This window comes from Schistocerca cancellata, chromosome 1 (assembly GCF_023864275.1).
Source record: "Schistocerca cancellata isolate TAMUIC-IGC-003103 chromosome 1, iqSchCanc2.1, whole genome shotgun sequence".
In the NCBI taxonomy this organism is placed as follows: domain Eukaryota; kingdom Metazoa; phylum Arthropoda; class Insecta; order Orthoptera; family Acrididae; genus Schistocerca; species Schistocerca cancellata.
In genome coordinates, this window is record NC_064626.1 from 729,674,525 (window position 1) to 729,698,645 (window position 24,121).

The 24,121-nt window shown below is 43.5% G+C and overlaps 1 protein-coding gene across 1 annotated transcript in view; it reads left to right on the forward strand.

The window, feature by feature from the left end:
• Window positions 1–24,121, forward strand: part of LOC126185196 (adenomatous polyposis coli protein-like) — a 474,971-nt gene that overhangs the window by 37,642 nt on the left and 413,208 nt on the right. The gene's annotated exons all lie outside the window — the stretch shown is intronic.

Consider the following 24,121-nt stretch of genomic DNA (forward strand, 5'->3'; position numbering starts at 1 on the left):
TCTTTGGCGTCTGAATTTTGAGTTAATGGCTTTTAGCCGTTTTTTTTAAATTAAAATGTTTGTGCTCTTAAGGCATAAGACAGTGTGGCCTATTCACCCACTCATTTTGGCCCCCTTCCGCAATTCCAACTACCTTCCCTGTCCTGCGGGTTTAGCAGGGCGTTTCAGGTCATCAGTGGGGTCTCAGAATAAAAGTTTTCCTTATGCGGCATAAAACAACTAGTTAAGGTCTTGGTAACAAGAAGTCACCCGGAAATAAAGCTTTATGTGAAGCCTGTTCATCACTATAACGCTGCCGTGCTTTCCAAGTTATAATTGTGTTAACTGATCTTTCCATCTGACTACGGTTGTTGACATACCACCTCGCCAGACAAATGTAACCAGAAGTAATTAAGACGACGCCATTTTCAGTAACAGGGTATTAAAAATTATTTCCAGTTTTCATCTTTGACGTCTAAGCAAAATATAGCTCTAGGTGGAGACCGAGGTTGGTGCCCTGTGTGCCGTGGGTCCGCTGTTGTGGAAAGATTTAAGATGACTCAGAAGCGTCCACACATCGAGAGCGGGGCACCGCAGGCAGCACGTCCATCGTTGAAGTCAGTCTCAAGATCTCAAAAAGAGGCCCCGGAGTATAATAAGAGCATAGAGGGCAGACTACACAAAGTCGATACTTGAGCACAGGTCAGAACACCAGATTTACTGTTCTGAGCACAAAAACAGAACTTTGAAGGCACTGTATCGTTATGCTCTCATCTTGGAGACCCAGCGTATCAAGCCAAAATTCAACACGCCAGTTAAAAAGACATACTATCGCTCTAAATCAAAATATCCTATAATATTGGACAGTAAACTTTAAAATTACGTTCGTCGCACTTCGAATCATTCTTCTAATTGAAGACAGACTATTCTTTATTGCTCACTATGGTTGATTGTATCTTTAATTTCCAAATTGATTTGTTGTTTTGGAAATGATTGCTGCTACTGTTGCTTCTGTGATACAACTCGTTAGGTATTCGGGTTTCGTGACTGAGCAAATTTTGCTATGAGGACAACCGCGTTTCTTACAATCCAGTAACTTCACCTATCACCGGAAAACTGACTGGCACGCTAAGAAATTCACTAACTCATTCCTACTGAGATCGTAGTAAGTTGGACCAACAGAACAATTAAACACTTTTCCGTCCCTCGTCGGTGCAAAACTGAGTATATTGAAATCATGTTAGAATGATCTTCTTAATTCAGTTCTTTTCAGTGACAGATACCTCAGATGCACAGAGTGACGATTATTGAACTACATGGAAAAAATGTTAAATTAGTTACAAACTCTGGCGTGCATACCCTTTATTCAATATATAAACGTCACTACAGATACTCTGATTTATGTTGTGACACGTCCCATATGGCGATGTGGCGCGGACGAATAGCGAAATTCCGCATAGATGCTGTCGATGACCTCATGAATGGCTGTTTTTAGCTCAGTAACGGTGTTTGACGTCATTGCTGTAGACCTTGTCTTTAATACAGCTCCACAAAAAGGAGTCGCATGTGTTCAGATCCGGAGAATATGGCGGCCAATCGAGGTCCATACCAGTGGCCTCTGGTTACCCCAGAGCCAGAATGCGGTCCCCAAAGTGCTCCTCCAGGACATCAAACGCACTCCTGCTACGATGGGGTCCAGCTCCGTCTTGCATGAACATCATCTTGTCGAAATCAGGATCACTTTGGATAATAGGGATGACATTATCTTCCAAAACATTCACGTACCGCTCGGTAGTCAACGTGCCATCGAGGAATATCGCGCCGATTATTACGTGACTACACTGCATACCACAGAGTCACCTGATGAGAGCGAAGAGTCTTCTCGATCGCAAAATGCGGATTCTCAGCCCCCCAAATGCGCCAATTTTGCTCATTGACGAACTGATCCAAATGAGTGAGCTTCGTCGCTTAACCAAATCACATGCGCATACTAATCCCATCGTGCCCCGCGACCAACCGTGCAGTTCGAACGTCCTAATGCAAACGGTTCAGAAGTTATGATTTAATTTCATATACTTTGGTAATTGTCACCCTGTAGCTGCACAGAGAAGCGTTGAATACGACAGTTTCTTCAAGCGATTCGTCCGGCAAGGGTTTCATTCGGCACAGAAGCATGAATTGGTGGTTTTTAGGTTAAGATGAGTCATTCTTGAGGTTGATGACATGCTTAGGCGCTCGTCAGAGATTGTAATTTACGTAATGTAACGCAACATCACGGACAGTGCTGTTCTGGTTTGGGAGGAACTTTGTCAGCGCTGTACCATCAGGCGGTGAGCGAAACACGCTGCTTGACTTTCGAACTGGCATAAGCAGAAGTCAAATCAGCTAAGACGCCGCCGTTTATGTACGACACTGTCTTCGTCCATATCAGGTAACTGAAAAGACACATAAGTAACTGTTGATTGCTAGTGGTCTTACTGATACGAAGTACATCCTAATGTGGTGTTCCTAAGCCAGTTGTGCCTCCATGAACCACGGACCTTGTCAAGATGGGGATGTTTTCGTGCCAAAACGACACAAATATCCATATCGCAGGAGGAATCACAACGGAGGGGTATATGTGGAGAGACCAGCCAAACATGCATTTCTCAAGATAGTCAGCCGTTTATCCAGTACTTGGAAGCGCAGCCGTCTGAATAATTGACTGATCTGACCTTATAACAACGACTCTCCTGCGCATGTACTGCGAAGGCTGAAAGCAAAAGGAAACTACAGCCATTTCTTCCTGAGGGCGTGCAGATGTACCATAAGGTTAAATGACATCCTCTAGGATAAAATATTCCTGAGGTAAAATAGTTCCCTATTCCGGATGGGGCTATTCAGTGGGATACCGTCATCAGGAGAAAGAAAACCAGCAGTCTATGTATCGCAGTGTGAATTGTTAGGCCCCTTAATTCGATAAGTAAGATAGAGAAATGGATAGGTTGAAGTTGAATATAGTGAAAATTATTGTTCAGTGGCAAGAAGAACAGGACTTCTTGCCAGATGTGTACATGGTAACACCAAGTATAGGTGTAATGCAGCAGAAGGTATAGTAATGAGTGAGAAAACAGGAAAGCGGGTAAGCTTCTATGAACAGTATAGTGACCGCATTATGGCAGCCAATTAGTACAGGTTTATTTGCCGACTAGTTAGAGCAGACGACGAAAAATTGGAAGAATGTATGACGCGATAAAATAAATTATTTAGATCAGGATTGTGATGTGGGAGGAGAATCGGTGGAGAAAGGAAGAGGAAGGAAAGTAGTAGGAGAATACGGACTGGGGAACTGAGTGAAAAGGAACCCGCTTGGTAGAATTTTGCAAAGAATTGAATTTAAATAATGGCTGACACTCCGTTTAAGAATCGTGTAAGGGGGTTGTGTACGTGGAGGAGACCTCATTTCCAGAGGCATGTGTGGACTTTGATCATAATCTATTGTCTATTAACTGCAGTTTAAAACAGAAGATATTGCAAAATTGTGGAAACTGAGGTGGTGGGAGGCGGATAAGTTGAAAGAACTAGAGGTTGTGAAGTTTCAGAGGGATCATAAAGCAACTTTTAACTGAAAAGGGGGAGATGGGGGAACTACGGTAGACGACAAATGAGTAGCTTTGAGAGATGAAATAATAAAGGCAGCAGACAATCAAATAGACAAAAAACCTAATAGGAATCCTTAAATATCACAGGCAATAGTGAATTCAATTGATGCAAAATAACTAATCAAGAATGACTAGAGCAGAAATGCAAGGCTACGGAAATATTATAACTAGGGGATAGTTGGATACCGCCTATAGGACAATTAAAAACGGCTTTGAAGAAAAGAGAAGCAACAGTATGAATATCAAGGGCTCAGCTAAAACCTAGTACTGAGCACAGAAGAGAGAGATGGAAGGAGTATACAGAGGGGCTATGGAAAGGAATTGGCTTGAAGGCAATATAATAGAAACGGAAGACGAACTAGATGAAGATTTCGACTGATCATTCAAAGATCTGTCAAAACAGGGCCCCATCCGTGGACGACATTCAGTATTATCGATCTCTATTGGAAAAACAGCCATGACAAAACTACTCCACCTGGTACGTATATTAGCAGCGAAAAATACCCTCAGACTCAAAGGAGAAAGTAATAACCGCAATTTTCCAAAGAAACTAGGTGCTCGCAGGTGTGCATATATCTCCTAAGACCTATCTCAGAAGACAGGTTAAATAAAGGCAAACCTACATTCATAGGACATATACCCTAGAGAAAGCTTTTGACAGTGTTCGTTGTAATACATACTTTGCAATTATGGAGGTAGCAGGGATAAAATACAGGGAGGGAGAGGTTTTTACAACTACACTCCTGGAAATGGAAAAAAGAACACATTGACACCGGTGTGTCAGACCCACCATACTTGCTCCGGACACTGCGAGAGGGCTGTACAAGCAATGATCACACGCACGGCACAGCGGACACACCAGGAACCGCGGTGTTGGCCGTCGAATGGCGCTAGCTGCGCAGCATTTGTGCACCGCCGCCGTCAGTGTCAGCCAGTTTGCCGTGGCATACGGAGCTCCCTCGCAGTCTTTAACACTGGTAGCATGCCGCGACAGCGTGGACGTGAACCGTATGTGCAGTTGACGGACTTTGAGCGAGGGCGTATAGTGGACATGCGGGAGGCCGGGTGGACGTACCGCCGAATTGCTCAACACGTGGGGCGTGAGGTCTCCACAGTACATCGATGTTGTCGCCAGTGGTCGGCGGAAGGTGCACGTGCCCGTCGACCTGGGACCGGACCGCAGCGACGCACGGATGCACGCCAAGACCGTAGGATCCTACGCAGTGCCGTAGGGGACCGCACCGCCACTTCCCAGCAAATTAGGGACACTGTTGCTCCTGGGGTATCGGCGAGGACCATTCGCAACCGTCTCCATGAAGCTGGGCTACGGTCCCGCACACCGTTAGGCCGTCTTCCGCTCACGCCCCAACATCGTGCAGCCTGCCTCCAGTGGTGTCGCGACAGGCGTGAATGGAGGGACGAATGGAGACGTGTCGTCTTCAGCGATGAGAGTCGCTTCTACCTTGGTGCCAATGATGGTCGTATGCGTGTTTGGCGCCGTGCAGGTGAGCGCCACAATCAGGACTGCATACGACCGAGGCACACAGGGCCAACACCCGGCATCATGGTGTGGGGAGCGATCTCCTACACTGGCCGTACACCACTGGTGACCGTCGAGGGGACACTGAATAGTGCACGGTACATCCAAACCGTCATCGAACCCATCGTTCTACCATTCCTAGACCGGCAAGGGAACTTGCTGTTCCAACAGGACAATGCACGCCCGCATGTATCCCGTGCCACCCAACGTGATCTAGAAGGTGTAAGTCAACTACCCTGGCCAGCAAGATCTCCGGATCTGTCCCCCATTGAGCATGTTTGGGACTGGATGAAGCGTCGTCTCACGCGGTCTGCACGTCCAGCACGAACGCTGGTCCAACTGAGGCGCCAGGTGGAAATGGCATGGCAAGCCGTTCCACAGCACTACATCCAACATCTCTACGATCGTCTCCATGGGAGAATAGCAGCCTGCATTGCTGCGAAAGGTGGATATACACTGTACTAGTGCCGACATTGTGCATGCTCTGTTGCCTGTGTCTATGTGCCTGTGGTTCTGTCAGTGTGATCATCTGATGTATCTGACCCCAGGAATGTGTCAATAAAGTTTCCCCTTCCTGGGACAATGAATTCACGGTGTTCTTATTTCAATTTCCAGGAGTGTAGTATAGAAACTATACTGCAGTTATGAGTGTCGAAAGACAAAGTTAAAGCAGTGATTGAGAAGGGAGTGAGCAAGCAGTAAAGAAGCACAAAGAAAAATTTGGGGAAGGAATTAAAGTACACGGAGAAGAAATACAAACTGAGGTTTGCAGATGACACTGTAATTCTGACAGACGGCAAAACACTCAAAGAGCAATTGGACGGAATGGTAACAAGGGTAACTGAATGTAGTCGAATCTATCAGAAGATGATGAGGGAATTTAATTAGGAAATGATAAAATTTTCTGTTCTGGTAGTAAAATAACTGGTGATTGCCGAAGTAGAGAGGCTGTTAACCGTAGACTGGCTATTGGAAGATAAACGTTTGAGAAAGTGTTGGCATAAAATATAAATTTAAGTGCGAGAATTCTTTCCAAAAGGTATTTGTCCATAGTGTAGCCTTGTACGGAAGGTAGAGTGGACAATAAGAGAACAGCTTTTGAAAAATGATGCTACGGAATAATACTGTACACTAGATGGGTAGATTGGGTAACTAAGGACGTACTGGATAGAGTTGGACAAAAAAGAAATTTATGGTACAACTTTACTAAAAGAACGGATACTTCGATGGTTAACATTTAAAGGTATCAAGGAATATTGGAGGGACGTGTGGAGGGGTAAACAGTGCGGAGGGGGCCAGCTTGCTGAATACAGCAGGTAAGTCCGGATAGACGTAGGTTGCACTGTTTATTCAGAATCGATGAGGCTGGCACAGTATAGACTCATCATAGAGAGCTGCATCATCAAACTACTCTGAAGACTGAAGATAACGAGGAGGCGGCAGCCGTCAACCACGTACGAAATTGGTAATACAGGCACACGGAGGAGGTGATCAGTACGCATGCAGTAAGCCCGTCACTGTAATCCACCATCTGCGAAGGAAGATTGTAGAAGCCGCACAAAGAAAGTGCTACATTTTCGAAACCATTTTACCCCGAGTAAATAAAAATGAACATACTTTCTGCCTGTGCACGCCCACCAAATAGAACATGAAAAGCGAAAACTATACTAAGATATTTGTATCGTCCACTGCATACATTACGGTGTAAAAATAGATCATTCTTCTTCTTCTTCTTATTATTATTATTATTATTATTATTATTATTTATTATTTATTATTATTATTATCCCATGGTTCCCCAAAATCTCTGAAGGCCAATACTATGCTGTTCCTTTGATAAGGACATGGTTGATTTCTTTCGCCAAACTCAGCCCACGTCCCTAATGATCTCGTCGTTGACGGGACGCTAAACCCCTCTCCTTCCTTTCCTAGCCTCTCTGTCAATGCCTCCTGACGGACTGAGGCCCCCACCCCACCCCCAGCCCCTTGGCTATAAGTTTTATCCTTTTTGGAGACTCAATTTTTACCGACAATAATTACTGACGAGTCAAAAGAAAATGACAGGGCCGTTGCTGTACCTAATCCTCCTTTTTTATCCGTAGTTCGTTACATTTTCTGTTTGTCTTTCTGTATTTTTCGTCTGATAGCCATTTCAGCTGCCACGACGCGAAAAACCCGTTCAGCACAGTTTCTCAATATCTCGGTAGAGGAGCAGCGGTACATAACCTGAGATGCGAAGTAACTTCTAATACTGCTGATACTGTGGCCTACGGAGAGAATTAGATTATCCTTAACGATAGACATTATTATGATTTCTGCAAATATTTTTATTAATGCTGCTTTCTTCGCCGTTATGCAGTCCTTCCGTTTCTTTTGAAAAACTGCACCTTCTGCGTCGTTTGTCTGTTTATTCAGGGTTTGTATATCATTTGAAACATTTTGGGGAGGCAGCTGAAAAGAATTTGTCCAGGAGAGTCTCTACTAAATAGCGAAGAAACCTTTATCCAAGTGTCAGCCATTCATTCACGTAAAATGATTCAGAGCGGCCACAGGGGACTTTATTCGAGACGAAGTGACCTGGAAAGGAGCCCAGGACCTGCACAATATCTGTGCTGTCTGGCGGAGTGCCATTCTGATCGATGAACCTTTCGCAACCCTTTTGGAAAGCAGCCGCGATATTCATGCTTGTTTGTGCCAGAAGAAATAGAAAACACATTTGTATACTGCAAAGGTACTTTTCCGTTTACGAGCGGTTGAGAAAGGTCATACAGTTGAAAAGAGATGCGCTCGATAAAGAAGAATGAAGCAACGACCGATGAAAGAAATGAGCTTGGTCGTGTGACAAGGTACGGCGTACTACCGCCAACTATTCCCGCCCTTGTCCTATAACACAGCTGTTGCAAGCGACGTAGGAATGTTTCTTCACAGAGGAGTGCGATGGCCTTGCTGCTGCGGTCAGTAAGGTGACTGCCTACCTAGAAAGAGTGAATGACGAAGAAAACTGCAATGCAATCTGCTACCAATGATACAGTGAGGGCACAGTTTGTAAAATACATCGTGCTGAGCGAATTTTAGTATCTTCTCCGGAGACAAAGATAAAAACCATTTAATCTGTTCTATGGGAGCTATACAAAAATCTTCGTAGAGGAAGCTGTATTTCAGTAATGCGGAAGATAAGTGTGTACCAGCTTCGTGAAAGTTGCGTAGCTGTTGCAGCAATAGTGCTAATTTCATTTAAAGCAAAGTATCAATGATACAGTTTATTCATTCAGTGTGATATCGTTTCCAAAGTTAGAATAGACGAACTGTCAAGTGTGAAAGGAATGATAAAATTGCCGGTGTAGGCGTTCACTACAAAGGGGGAGTCAGGAGGAAAGGTACATGTTTTGAAGGATGATATTAGTGATTCTGAACAAAAAAGGTCATATGAATGTATGTCTTGTTAAGTTTCCGAGGAAACTAATCGAAACAATGGGGAACAAGACAATTACAGGTGATAGTAATGAAACATTGTGATCAGATGTTTTAACTGTGTACATTTCCGTCAACTCTAATGCACTTTGCAGCTCTGCTGCGCTGCTGATCTGAGCTCTTTCGTATGCGCCTTAACTTTAGCACACGCATGTAAAATACAAACGAAAAGATCGTCCTTTGTGCACACTGAGTGTGTGGACTTTGCTTTTAAGCCAACTCCATAAACAGTAATCTAACGGAGTAAGGGCGGGTGACCTCAGTGGCCAAGAAATGTCTCCTCGGTGACCGGTCCATCACCCAGGATACATTTCAGTGAGTTCTGTGTCATTGGCCGTACGGAACATGATGGAAGTATATACGGCGCCATGTTGGCAAAGGAATATCCTCAAAGTATCCTAGTAAGACGTGAGAGTGCGGTGACTGACGATCGTGATTTTCAAACCGCTGTATGTCGGATACGGTTAAGAAAAGCCTTATGATCATTTGAAGCTTTTTTTTTCTGAACCACCACTATCACGCCTCACAGCATGTACCCTTCCTACCGACTCACCCTATGTACGTCCGCCACAATATTATTGCACCAGGAAGTGAGTGGGCTTCGGTCGGCTTATCATGAATTTTTATCGTGATACGTCACGAGAACGAAGTTAACAACTTGACATTTTATGCACAACTGTCTTGACAGCATTCACAGTGCGATACATTTCCTTCAGACGCCACTGTACTTACTGCAGCGTCACCGCTTGTTTCCTGTACGGCCACATCAAGTCAAGTGGAATAATGTGGTCAGGGACTGCATCGAAATTTCAATCGCAAAACAGCACTGGTGTATACCTACAAGGCGTGTATTCGTATCCTGTATGATGATTCAGTGCCGAAAAAGCTGCAGTAACCATTCCACTTGCTTAACAAGAGTTAGTCAACGTTGAATTCTTGATCTGCCTTTGTGTATTCACTGTACATCTTTGTAAGAAACATGTTTTAACCTCCTCTGATAGCTACAGTTTCGTCTTAGCTGAAATATGGAGAACTTATTCCGGAATTTAGAAACAAGCCTAAAGTTTAAGAATTTAAAAAATAACTGTTTTTAAGTTTTCCTCATCTTAATTTGAGATAAGCAGTAGGTAACGATATAAAAGTGTTGATCATCGAGCGACATGTACTTCGACGGCCGTTGACGGATGCTGAAACTTTATGTATCTCTGCATCAGACGGCTTATTCTGATACAGCAAGAAAGGTATTGTGACAACACACAGAAAAAGGCAGGTTTGCTTTCGCTGCAGCAACCTGATACTTCACTGATAATTTATTCGAGTAACGGCTGACAGTTCTCCACCTGTAATAATACCGGATCCTAACTGCATTCTCAAACTCTATCGGTCGTAAATACCTTGGTGCTGCAAGTCGGGCGAGTGCCACGCTTTGGATCGTCGGGTATAGCGTAAATACATTCACCATTGCAATAAGGAAGTATTCTTTCACGTCACGACACAGAATCTAGTATTTCAGTGATTGCAGAGAGCAAAATATGTCCAAAGGCCTTCTGCCATACGTCCCTGACGCGGAGCTGTTTCAGAGCCTATTTCTCTGTCTTAGCTCCATTAACGCCTGCCTGCCCTAAACATACAAATCGAAAACCCAGGAATATGCAGAGTTTTTTAAACTTACTTACACTAGCGAATAGTTTTTTATTGAATTAAGACATTTAAAAGCAAGTTTTCGTCAAACTACAGTATCAATGTTAATCATGATACCAGAGTCACAGTTAACGCTGTTATGCGGTTGCTTAGTGTGTATGTTCATACGAGCTAAACAGACTGGATGCTCTGCAGATTTCGTTTCTATGACTAGAAGGACGGGCACTACGTCTAGTAACCAATTGAACTAATTTCCTGAAAGAATGGTGGCTGATAAATTCGACTAGCGCGCACAAGTGTGACGAACCCAGGCACCACCCACACGTGGATCTGATTTCCGCCGCCAGACATGCAGTAACTAAATATCAGAGCATGCCTCTCCTCTACTGCCTGTGCGTATAAACTGTACTGGTACAAATCTGCAAGTTCTCCTCTTAACGTAGCTTCATCAAAACCTGTCAAACTAATGGGAGCAATCAAAAGTCTCGATTCGCCGTTTTCATGTGCATTCAGATGTCATCCTACGTTACATAATCTGACTTAGGAACGCCTTTCTGCAAGAATGTATTAACGCGTATTTGTTTTAAACGGAGTGTCAGTGAAACACGTTGCTCAAATCTCATTCACAACCGGTTCCTGTATCACATACTGAACTCGAATATCACGAAGACTTCCAGTAAATGACGGGTCATCATAAAACGACTGTGCAGACCGAAGAGAGAAACTTAGCAAGCAATAAAATAGAATAAGTGCGTGACATTGTAAATTGTTTCTAGTCTCAAGTGTGACAACAGCGGAGGGTAGTTATTCTTAAACATTTTCTGGTGTTTCTGTGTGACAATTTAGTGAGCAGCTGACTGTCAGATCTCTAAGTACCATGCCTCACATACGGACGCATTAAGGGTTGTATAGCAAGAACCGGATGGTACGTTGATACTTCCTGCTACAGTTCCGTGCAAATTCCGTTTCAGATTTCCGTCTGAGGTGGCGTGATTAAGCTCCTCAAATCCCACTAGAGGAGCTGGTTCAGGTCCCCACCCGGTCATCCACACTTTTTCCGTCGTTTTCCCAATTCCGGAATAAAGTCTTTCAACAGGCAGCGAACTATTTCCTTCCCTCATCCCTGTTGTATCTGTCCTTGTTCTAACACTAGTCACCTTGTCTCCAGCGGGATGTTAAATGATTATCTTCCATTATCTTTCGTTTGGGACAGACTAGATTACCAGATCAAGCACACAGATTAATCATCATGTCTGGTGGCTGTCAAAGAATCTATTGAAATCATTCGCTCAAGATGTGCACAAACCGTTTCGAGACACTCGTAGTTGTACTGCTTAGAGCAATAGACATTCTCATTAACAAGGTACGATTGGCAAAGCAGCACGCTCAGTGCTAGCCCACTACACAACGGTGAGGGGCGCTACGGTTGGCGGTTATCACAGATATCCGGTCTTCGGTTATATTGGTTGTTTTCACAAAAGCAAATACAGTAAAAGAAAACTTCGTCCGTCCACCGTTCGCGGCGTTTCTCAAAAGTAATAAGTGGTCGCATGACACTAAAAAAATTATCAATATTCTTCTACTGACAAATGTTTTAAAACTTGATTCAAAAATGTTCTAACCGAGGATCACGCCACTATTTGCCATTACGAATAACCTGTTCTAAATGGTGAAAATAGAGGTTGGAGAACTGTTTTTAGAGTTAATTTATATGGTTTAAAGAGGTAAGAGCAGCTAAAAGCATATTATGCAGGCACAGCTGATCAGGTATGTTCTGCTTTAATCGTGTGCCGTGAATGATTTTCTAAGTTTATAACTTATTTCTATTATCATATGTACTACTTTTATTATTTTATAGAAATAGCAGACAAGTCTTTAATCTTTTAAAACAAATGCAGCGTTGTACTTCGTTGCTACGTCATTTCGATAAAATATTTCCAAATTAGGGTTGGCGCCTTTCTGCAATATAACGAATGTTGGGCGATGACGGTGAGAAACAACCGTAAGATCAGGTGGAGGGGGGGGGGGGGCGGGTGAGTACTGCACACTGCACTACATGCGTACCTCAAGTCGCGACACATGGCAACAGTGACATTGTCTGGCCGTTTCTGTCGGCATAGTTATTAACATAACATTGATCGCTTTTTCCCATGTTCTATAATATCATATTTAAACCCTCTAACATTCTGCGTGGTGTCTGTCTGTTCTAAGTCGTGTCTCCCTACCACTTTCGCGCAACGACGCACTGAGCGTGTTTTTTAGGGAATTGACTAGTTTGAACGTGGGACCTGTTGCTGGTAAGAAGACGCCAGACCACACATGACATGTAGAGTTCAGTGAGACTAGCGATGATATAATCAAATACTTAATGATTTTAGCGTCAGCTCCACTGCACTCCCTGTAAAAGAATCTTAATACTAACTAAATTTTGTGGAAGGGGTTCAAGGCTTTCCTATTTTTAGTTAGCTGTTAAAATAACGTAGAAAAAGCAGTTACGTTTACCACTGGAAATTTTATTCTACTCACAAAACATTGTTTATAAATTGCACTATTGATAAAAGGAAATTTTTTAATACAGGATGATAAAAACCAACTGCATTCAACAAAAATGTGAACGAATATTCCCTGAATGGGTTTCCAAGTTCTACAATGGATCGAAGGATGACCTATGCCATATCACATCTATAATCTAGATTTAAGTTTCATAAAAGAGAAAACTATCCAAATGATATACAGTGACCCTCAGTTATCTTTAATAACTTACTTAACTTGTCGTAAGTTACAGTGGCTTATGTGGCTTCTCAATAATTATATAACAGAAAAATCAGCGCGTTTCAGATTTTAACTTCACGTAGCAAATGTGAATACCATGAGCTTCAATTGACGATCGACACTAGTATTACGCAAAACGGGGGTGTAACAGATGAGACTTCTGCAGTTCTGAGTGAAGGCTTATGCGCTCTCATGCGGCATCGCGTGCGTTCATTACCTTGTCGTTGGCGGGAGGCGCAGCTCCACACCTCGCCGTCTCGGAAGCAACTCCTTCCAACTTCTCCTTACTACAGTTTACCGAAGTTGGTTTAAAAAAAACTATCTGGCTGTGTTTTCAACTGACCAATCAGGGTCTCGATGTTAACCTTAAGCTCCGCCTACAAAAATTGTCTATCCAATGAGAAACGTTATACTTTTCGTGGTGGGGCAATGTTTTTAACGTTCGCAACGTAACAGAGACGCGAAAAAGTCTCGCGCTAAAACTTGCAGCTGGTGTGGCCCTTTTAGTGTTATCGTAAGATCTATACTGTTCTTCTGGACGGCTCTATCTTTTAACATGGGCTGGCGGTCAGCCGGCGATGTGGGTGTCCGTCCCTTATTCGTAGGGCCTTCTAGCTTAACACGGTTCTGCTCTCCGCTTCTGTTCTCGTTTCTTCCCTCGAAACTGCGTCTGTTTCACGGTGGGAAGGTATGACATGCATTTAGGCGTTAGTCTGTGGTATTCCATCTGCTCACTCGTTGATCGTATTACTTTGGTTTATTTAATGTCAGGATTTATTCTGAGCTATGTGACATACTGCCGGATTTGCTATCATGTCAGGGTTTTCATGGAAGGTGTTGGATTTGCCTGACACCTTACAACCCAATGCAGATTTTAAAAATAGAAATTAGTCATTTAAAAAAGAAGTATATTTAAAAAAGAGATTTTAACGCTGCTGCTACGGCTAATTGATATTTCATTTTTTACTCGGTTATTAGCAAAAAATAAACACTTTCTGTATCCGACACCAAACAAATACCGAATAGTACCGGTCATTCAGAATTAAAATACCGGCAACTGTTTCAACCCGTTGGTTTTTCCCAATCCCTAGGACGGCGGCGCGGCAGCCGAGCCTCGCTGCCCGGGCTCCACCCGGTCTGCCGCTCGCTCGCTCATCTGGCCAGTGGGCACTTCGTGTCCAGACTGCTCCTTTCACCTCCTGCCGCAGAGCGGGCGCTCTAATGGAATTTCGACAGGCTGCAACTTGTGTGTGCTGGGCTGCGCGTCCGAGCCCAAGCTCTGCCTGAGGGGCGCACCACTCTCAGCGACAGAGCTTTCTGGGTACAACTCGCAGAGCACCTGAAAGTATGTCCACTCCTCTCTTCTGCTTTCCAAACTCCTCTGGGCCTTTCCTACTATCTTGATTGTTGATTGACTACCACTCCAGTAAAATGATAAATGGCGACGAATTATGCAGCAGAAAACTAGGTGTACGTGGTGTGTTTAGAATTCTCAGACGTTACATTACTCTCCAATGTATAATGCCCGAATAAACTTCCGGGTGCTGGTCTGAATCTTTAATGGATTCGAACGAAGTCATTCAGTGGTGCCAACTGAACTGAGAAAAATCATGGGATACCTTCTAATGTCGTGTAGGACATCCTTTTGGGCAGCGTAGTGTAACAGCTAGACGTAGCATTGACTCAGCAAGTCGTAGGAAATCCCCTGCAGAAATATTGAGCGACGCTACCTCTACAGCCGTCCATAATTGCGAATGTGTTGTTGCCGCGAGATGTTGTACACGAACTGACCACTCGATTATGTCCCGTAAATGTTCGATGGGATTCATGTCGGGTGATTTGTACAGTCAAATCATTCGCTCGAATTGTTCTTCAAAGTAATCACGCACAATTGTGGGTGGTGACATGGCGCATTGTTATCCGTAGCAGGTCCATCGTTGTTCGGTAATATGAATCTACGAATGTCTGCAAATAGTCTCCAATCAGCCGAACATTGTCATCTCCAGTTAATGATCAGTTCAGTTGGACCAGAGAACGCATCATCATCAAAATCTATGGTGTGCCCTGTCTCGTCCGAACCCGTTCCCGTATTCACTGATTTCTGGTCAAGCCGGCAAACTCGTGTCTAAATCTACCATTTTCGCATTCGTACAAAGACTAAAGTAAGAACTATCTTGTGTTCAAATGTCAAACAATTTCTTTTTAACATCTTACGAGCCAGTGTGATAAACGAGTTTCTAGACCTGCGACTTTGATTCCGTAACTGATTTTAAGTAGGATGAAAACCTACTACAGCTTCGTAATAATTCGACAGGTAAAATCTGGGTTTTCAATTAATTAGGTGTATATTTACGTTTGCTCTCTGTTCAAAGTGCCGGCCGGTGCGGCCAAGCGGTTCTAGGCGCTTCAGTTTATAACCGCGCGACCGCTACGTCGCAGGTTCGAATCCTGTCTCGGGCATGGATGTGTGTAATGTCCTTAGGTTAGTTAGGTTTAAGTAGGGGACTGATGTCCTCAGATGTTAAGTCCCATAGTGCTCAGAGCCATTTGAACCATTTTTTTGTTTGAAGTATTGCGTTCAAGTAACCACCGTTCAGAAGTGTAATTCTGGTACTCCTTAGTCACGCTTTTGCAATTATAAGCAAGTTTACGTTTCATTTATCTGTGCTGCAAAAATGCATATACCCCTTTCTAACAAAAACAGATAACTCCTCTTCGTTCTGAGGTGTGATGATTAGTTTTCTAACCCAAGGAAAAACTACTGTGCACGTCAGGACTGTTCTACTGGCCGAGTAGTTGTTTCCAAAGTGCATGTCTGACCAATTCATCAGTCTCTGGGCAATTATCCACCAGAGATGTCAGGAAATGTACACCAGAAGTCGTCAAAAATTCTACAGAGCCTCTGATTTAACCCTTTAATCTGTTTCCAAACCAGATGATCACAGTCGGTCCTGGAGCGATGCTATAAATAGCGAGCAGTGCTTCCCGTTGAGAGCGGGCAGAGGTATGTTCACCAATAAGGCTTACCACGGATGATCTCAGGAGCCACGCTACAGGCATCATTGATGCAGATGTGAACCAGCGGACACCACAACGAGTCTCACTAGCCTCACTTCGCCACTCTGACTATTGATCTCCCGCGGCCCTCCGTTATAGACCCAACACTGAAGCTCCCAGTGAGAAGTATCACATCTTCCTGTGCCTTTGATCGAAGCAGGAAATATGTACCGTTGGTATACAAACTGTTGTACTATTGGTATACCTGTGCTGCGTGTCTGAGTAGTTGTGAATGAATGAAACTTAAATTTCTGTGAAGTTGTATTCACTATAATGAAACAGAGAACACAATTTCTTAAGTCACTTTCAGTGAATGCCTTGTACACGACGATGACATCGTAAGTTTCAATGGACGCCCTAAATTGAGCGAACTGGTTGAGGTTGGGCATCTTCGGTACACCACATGCAATCGTAACCAGAACGCGAGGGGTTTGTGTACCAAAGCTTGGCACACACTAGACTAGTGAAATAGATTACCTCGGTGTACGGAAGAGGAAAAGAAAAAACTGAGAGGTGTATACCATTATCCCGAGAGAGACGCTGACAGTCACGCGATTAGTTTTCAAGATTCTTTTTCTTCATTCAGATATTGGTGCAAATAGTTTGTTCTTTCTTTGTTATCTTCCACCTCTCCTGCGAGTGGAAGAATATCGGAAATATTTTTTTTTGGGGACACATGGGTTATATGATGATTCGACCTCTTTCCATCCTCACTTCACTGCACTCTGTACACTGCTCCGTGCGTTCTCGACAGATAGCACAAGACAATGGCAGTGTAAAAAGCCGGAGAGGGTGACAAGTGAATCTCTAGCACCTTAAAATATGTTCTTCGACTAGACAAACGAAACAATATCGTCAGATCCTGGAGACCACCAAGCTGATAGTATCATTTTAACTCCTGTAAATCTTCCCGAAAGAGAACACAATCAGCAGCGTGAACCGTATTCAGTAGCCGTTAATAAATTCTCTCCTATGCTTCTTGACACGTACAGTCATCTATCAGTTCTACTACTTAAAGCGCCAAGCGGTGGTGTATCTGTGCCATCGCTTAATCTCAGAGTTCCATAAAGTGTCAGCAAGATTCTAGTTAGTAGTCCATAACCTATTGCACTGAGAAGGTTGTGGATGATAAGACTGCCCAGTGGCAAATAATCCGCTTCTTGCAGAGGCATTTTGGGACACTTGATAAAGTAGCCTTAAAGTGAGTGCACCTCTTCGAGGGATAGCGTTTTGCGGGCTTCTCAGACGACTAATAAAGGTGTGGCTACATTTCGCTGCAGTGAGACGAAGAGCGACCACTAGTCAAATTATTCACCACCATAGCTGCTAACGGCAGAACTGGGGCTAATAGGCCGTCAGTGAGGTGTGGAAGTGTCGGTGTAGGTAGTAGATGCAAGAGGATGATGGGTGTACGAAATATACATAGATAATATTCGTACAGCCCACGACTGTAGTACATTTCACTAGACGAGATACAGCAGTGTCTAGAGAGTTGCAGTGATGTCATATGTATCTTCTCTCGTGACCGCACTGCAGAATGCACATCTTCGTTGTTCTATTGTTACTTTAAAAACCTTGTTAGTACTGTAGCTTCTTTCCTGCTGAGGAAAAAGGAATGCTGCCGCTGCCTGGTAATTATACTGTTTCACCTCAGAAACTATAACTTAGCATAAATTGCACAGTCCGAGGAGACTGTACGGCCCTACTCCTGTATTATCTAATCGTTCTATTCACGACAGAAAGCTTCAGATTGTGACAACTCCACATTTAATGTGTGTGTGTGTGTGTGTGTGTGTGTGTGTGTGTGTGTGTGTGTGTGACTAGTTGTTTTCGAGGTAAGAATGGGGTTCAGACCCACAAATACGCTTGTGGGTGGTGATGAATCTGCTGGGAAAACGATAATATCGTCCGTTCACAGTATCCTGTCCACACACTACGGCTCCGGCAACAACAGCTGTAAGTTTCCTTTCTGGGTACCTTCACAAGCTGCCTGTTAACGTGCTGAACTGATTATGCTCTTATAACTTCCCTATGCACTTCCAAAAATAGTTCAGAACATTCTGTCGAGTAAAATAACGCTCTGCACAGAAAAAAACAGTGCGAACAACTAAGGGGAATCACGACTGTAACTAGCACCTCACCCAGCAGCCAGCAGAACTGTGAACAGAATAGAACCAACGACCAAGTTCGTTGGTTATCCCTATGGTAGCTGTACTGTCAGCAATTAGCAGTGAATAACTTTCTCTGATCGAGGTATAAATGATTTCAGAAACTACGATTGTAGAGGGACACTCATTAAACCTGGTGCTACTACAGATGGTGGAAATAAATCAGACCGGAGCTGCTGTTTGTCGTCTGAGATGTTACAACGAAATTTTCGGCTCCTACCTGTTATACCGCCTCAGTGGCGCCCGGTCCGCAGCAGCTAGTGCGGCGAGAGATGATCCCTTTAGCGGCTGCGGGAGCCGCGGCAGGCAGTGTCGCTGGAGCGTCAACACTGCGGAGATCGGCAAGGGGCGCCGCTGTGTTTACAAACTCCGTCATTAGGCGGCGATCGATCGGTCGGGCTGGGATCTCACGGGACGGCACGGCACGCTGCTGGAGTACGGAGCGCACAGGGGGCGCCTCGCCAGCACGTCGCCTGCTTCACCGGCAGACTGCTGCTGGCCCAGGGGACTCGCCCTACAGCATCCCGCTATACAGTTTCTCTATTCGAAAGCAGGAATAGTTGTTAAATGGAGTGGGTGTCGACTAGGTGATGGGTAACGTTAATTTAAGACCTTCCAACAACTTGGTCATAAGGATGATTCCTCTATGTCGTCACTGTGATACGCCGATGATGGTAGTAGCACGCTAACAGGAAGATCAGTTCCGCATATTTTGCACTTCCACTTTTTTTCCCCGAAGACGGAAAAATTAAAAGAATAGGTCTTGCTGGCACTTAGGTATTTCATGATCGCTGTATTACTAAACGTGAGTCTGATTTGCCTATGCAGAGTGAATTACCATTAAAAGCATAGAAAATACTTTGTTGCTTTAAGAGCACGTCATTTGAAGAACCTCTTTCATTTTAGATAAAAGAAAAGATAAATTTCATTCGATGCAAGTGAGATAGTTAAAAACGAAAGCTTTTCGTTCCGTTCGTGATTTCAAAAGCCATTTTGTGTGTAATTGCTATTTGCGTATTACATTCATTTGAACCTGCAATTATTTATTTTTTCCAAAGTTCGATAACTTTTCTGAGGACAATTATTCCGAAAGGAAGTTTCATTTCTTCTCGCGGTCAATAAAATACCAAACCAATTGTTTCCAAGTTAACTCTGGACCGCAGCTATCGTGCAGATTTAAGGTATATGAAAGTTAACAGTATAATCATCATTTTTGACTTTTACGAATAAACCAAAGACATATAGTTTTTGGCCCCAGTTTTCTTAAGTTACCGCCAGAGACACGTTCCAATAAATAATTTCACATAATAGTCAGTGCTCTTGTATATCAGATTCAGAATATAAAGTCAATTTCTCGCAATCACAGGCAGGAATGTTACACTGCACACTTAAGTAATGTTATAAAGCAGGCTTAAGTATTCCGTACTAGTATTTTCTCTACTGCCCAGTCATTCGAATATTGTGCAGAGAAAGGAAAAAATCAGTTCCGCTGGACAACCAGAAATGCTTCTAGCAAAAGGGAAGTGGGGATGTGAAATAATTTTACTAATCCCCCATATGTTGTGCTTAGATGTCGCGCCTTTTACTGTGACAAAAAAAACACTGTCTTCAGGCCACGAGTGGCCTACCGGGACCATCCGACCGCCGTGTCATCCATGGTGGAGGATGCGGATAGGAGGGGCGTGGGTCAGCACACCGCTCTCCCAGTCATAAGATGGTATTCTTGATCGAAGCCGCTACTGTTCGGTCGAGTAGCTCCTCAATTGGCATCACGAGGCTGAGTGCAACCCGAAAAATGGCAACAGCGCATGGCGGCCTGGATGGTCACCCATCCAAGTTCCGACCACGCCCGACAGCGCTTAACTTCGGTGATCTCACTGGGACCGGTGTAGCCACTGCGGCAAGGCCATTGGCACTCTGACAAGTAAGGAGAAGGAAATAGTTGTGAACAAGCTCAATGTAAGACAGACGTCCGACAACTTGGTTCTCGTACAATGATGTACTATTGTAAGAAAGCTTGGGTAGTGTTTAAACAAAACTAACATAGCTCTCCTACTCGAATCTGTTTCAGTTTTGATATTTTCGCGGTGTTTCTCTTTGGCAAGATACCTCATCGACAGAACGCTTTTCAAAATAGTGTTATCAGTTTTTTCTAATATGTTGCAGAAGAGGAGTGTAATCATATTAAATTTGCTGTTGGAGCAGTTGCATTAAGTTATTTAAGTAAGCAATGAACAAGTGCAATATGCTATTGTGTAAGGCGTGGGCTTTCACCTAAAAGAGAAAAGCCTGCAGATCTACCCGAGCAGCACATGGCTCTCTTGTTTATATCTTCCTTTAGACTCCCATCACAAAAATTTTTCCATTTATAACCACTAGCAACACCACAGAGACAGTTTGTATCTTGAAGAACTGAATTGATTCCAACGGATAGAAATTTTTATCCATTAAAACTTCCTTTTGTAACTTAATAGTTCAGATATTTCCCCTCGGTTACAATGACTTGTCGCTGTTTGGACAGGAAAATCAGATCTCAGATGGTTTTGAGCATATTGTCACCATTATCAGTAAATTGTAGGCAGTTCGCAACCTATCAGAACAGATCCCAGCCTACTTAGAGGTAGTTACAGCACGAATAAAAAGTAAACTGCGTCTTTCCTAGTCACACCAACCCAATTGTCGATAACCGTTACCCTACTTACCGATTAGCGCACTTACTCAAGTACACTGACAACAAGATGGGACGCTGGCATCTTCTTCGCAGTGACACTAAATAAATTTCATGTTCTTCCAACTTACAAACTTATTTTCCAAACTTTTCGATTCCAGACCCCAGCCCCTCCCAGTCAACGAATTTAAATTTAAAAGGTCATAACAAAGCGTCCCTTTAGTGACAATAGCTTCCACAACTCAATACAGTCGTTACACCAAACGTCGAAAGAGTCTAGGTCTTTTTCTTTTTCATTCACACGATGATCGTTAGTCATAGGCAGTGTGCAACAATCATCTACTAATTTCTGTACAGCTGAGAGAGAAGCATGCCTAGATAGCGCCAAGTCTCAACGCAATTCGGAATGTGTTGTCCGCCAACAACTAGTGTCACCAGCCACAACTGCAAGTTCCCTACTTGCTGCTTCTTCACTCTCTAGAACAGTCCCTTCTGATTTATTCACTGGTGACACTCTTGTTGTAACCGTGGAAGTACAGAGAAGCTGTTGCAGCCATCTGCGGAGGTGTCCCCGCCCGTCCTGCTCTCGCCGTGTCGTGACTGTGTTCGCCCTTTGCGCTTGCGAGGTCTGCCATCACGACACACCTTCCCATCCTGCTCCAGTCCCTCGTCTAGGCATGTGGCAGTGCTGCCTTTGCTTTAAAACATATCAACTCACGGAAAGTGGCACAGAGGTTGATGGACTTGCATTTGAGAGGAGCGGGCTTCGGATCTCCGTACGGTCAGATTTACTGTAGTTTCCCTAAATTACCTAAGGCGAATGGCGGGATGGTTTATTTCCAATGGCCAATGGCTCAGCCTTCTACAATCCGAACTGACACAATCTTCGATGGGCGTTAAAGCTTAACCTTTCTTAACTTTCAGGAACAGTACCACCGATTGCTCCAAAAGCCAAGATGACTTAAGTTGAGAAATGTGTAAATATGAGAGATGAATGGTGTGTTCTTAACAGTTGGCGAGAAATAACGACGATCACTGCCCATGCAAAATACAGTTTGAGACTTGCGAAAGATGATACGAACAGAAGTCTGTAATGACTTTGTACAGGAGCGCAAAATAGCACTAACTGACCCCTTGTGACAATTCTTAAACAAAGTTATGCTTGTCATTGATCCAGAAATGACTAATCGGCAGCTGCACAGAAACGGAGAGAAAAACTTCTAAGACGTAACGAAGTAGACGGCGCGAGGTGAGAGCTGGTGACAGCGTAAACCATGTCAGCGCTCAGTGTGGGGAGGTAGCAACCCAGCCGTCCTCCAAAATGCAGAGAAGACGAGGAAGATGAAGCTGAGAGATTCATCGCGTACATATTGCAACTGCGGAGTTGTTGAATAAGCATGGAACCTATTTAATGAGCATGGCATAATTAAAGGCTAGAAATAAACATAATTTCCATTATTATCGCACATCTGTGCTTAGCATACGAGTGTGCCTGATCAGCACAATTTTCTGTATAAGACACTTTTCTCACATGTCAACATGTGTTCACTATCCCATGTGTTGAGGACACTGACGTATTATCGTGCGATATGCTGCCGTACTTCTGTAGCCCACTTAACAATAAAACACGCACATTTTAAAACGTAATCGAAAATAAGCAGTACAGTAATAAGATGGAATTAAATTTTACGTTGCTCTAGGTGATTCGGGGACGTAGGCAATGAAACCTTCCAAAGTGGCCAAGGTGGAAGCTACGTCATACCTGGGACTACTTTACTTTCGAAGCTACACTTGCGTGCCACAAACTGCTACATCTGTTGAGTCACAGGAGAGGAGATAGTACGGTAAAGCTAATAAACTGGTCTCTAATTTGGGAAGGATGGAATTTCTTGCCAGGACTAAACAAGCTCGATGCACATCCTTCTTGGTTTCCCTAATCACATAGAGCGGTAGAAAAAACAACTATTTTAAAAATCGATAGCTTAAAAATCGAACTACCGCTTCTCCGAGACATTCATAATACATTAGGCACTGAAAAAAAGAAACTTTGGTTTCAGGTAGGAAACATTATTTCATTTATGTATCTGTTTACACATTTACTCGCAACTAAGAGCTTATAAAACACGTTTTGCTAATAAGTCATTAAATTTCATAAAAGTAACTTTGCACTAAAGCGGAAGAGATGTCGAACAACCAGCACGGTGCTGCAGTGCTATTCTGTAAGGCGGTCCAGTGGTGTTGCTACAGATTTTACGTTGCCCTCTGGACTACGTCGCTGGGTGACGGCTTTCTCCTATCCAGACGTTCTTCTTCTAACGCTCATCTGTTCTCTGATTGGGCCCTGGATGGCTCGACAATTGGCAGAGCCCCAAAACTAACGAAAAGTACTTCCCACTGGAGCAGTCTTAAGCTACTTCTATTATTATTATTATTATTATTATTATTATTAGTGAACATTTTCTCGTTTCTGCATTTTTACAAATATTTTATTAGTCTCCTGGTGTTAGTGAAATACAATACCTCAAAATCTGATCGCCGAAATAACGACTTAATCATTCCTTTGTAATTCTCTTGTGTAATCTCCTCAGAAACAAAATTCAATAGAACAGATGTTTAAGTTGCGTAACGTATGGATTTCTGCACTGTCAATGTAATGAATATGATGAGTATTCAAGTCGAAAGTCTTCTCGCTAACTCTAATTTTTTTCAGAAAATTAAGGCTAGAGCTTTCGCGCAGAATACGCTGGCTATGTACATTCGGTCACGGAGAGTACATATTTTGCTTCAATTCTGCTCACTGCTTAAATACTGCAGTGTTTCTTTTGAAAGGCAAACCGAGCGAGATAGCGAGTGGTTAACACGCTGGACTCGCGTTCGGGCGGACTACTGTTCAAACCCGCGTCCTGCCATCCAGATTAAGGTTTTCCGTGATTTCCCTAAATCGCTTGAGGCAAATTCAGGGATGGTTGCCTTGAAAGGGCACAGCTGATTTCCTTCCCTAATCAAAGCTTGTCTCCGTCCCATAGTACAAAAATGCTCAAACGTAGATTTTCCATTTGTTTTCTGTAGGACATTAAGTTTTCATGACCCTCAATCCTATTGATTTCCTTTGCTGTAAAATTGTAGACGAAACAGCAAAACAAAAAGATAAAATGAAACTGCTGGAGCTCGGTACGTCTATCTC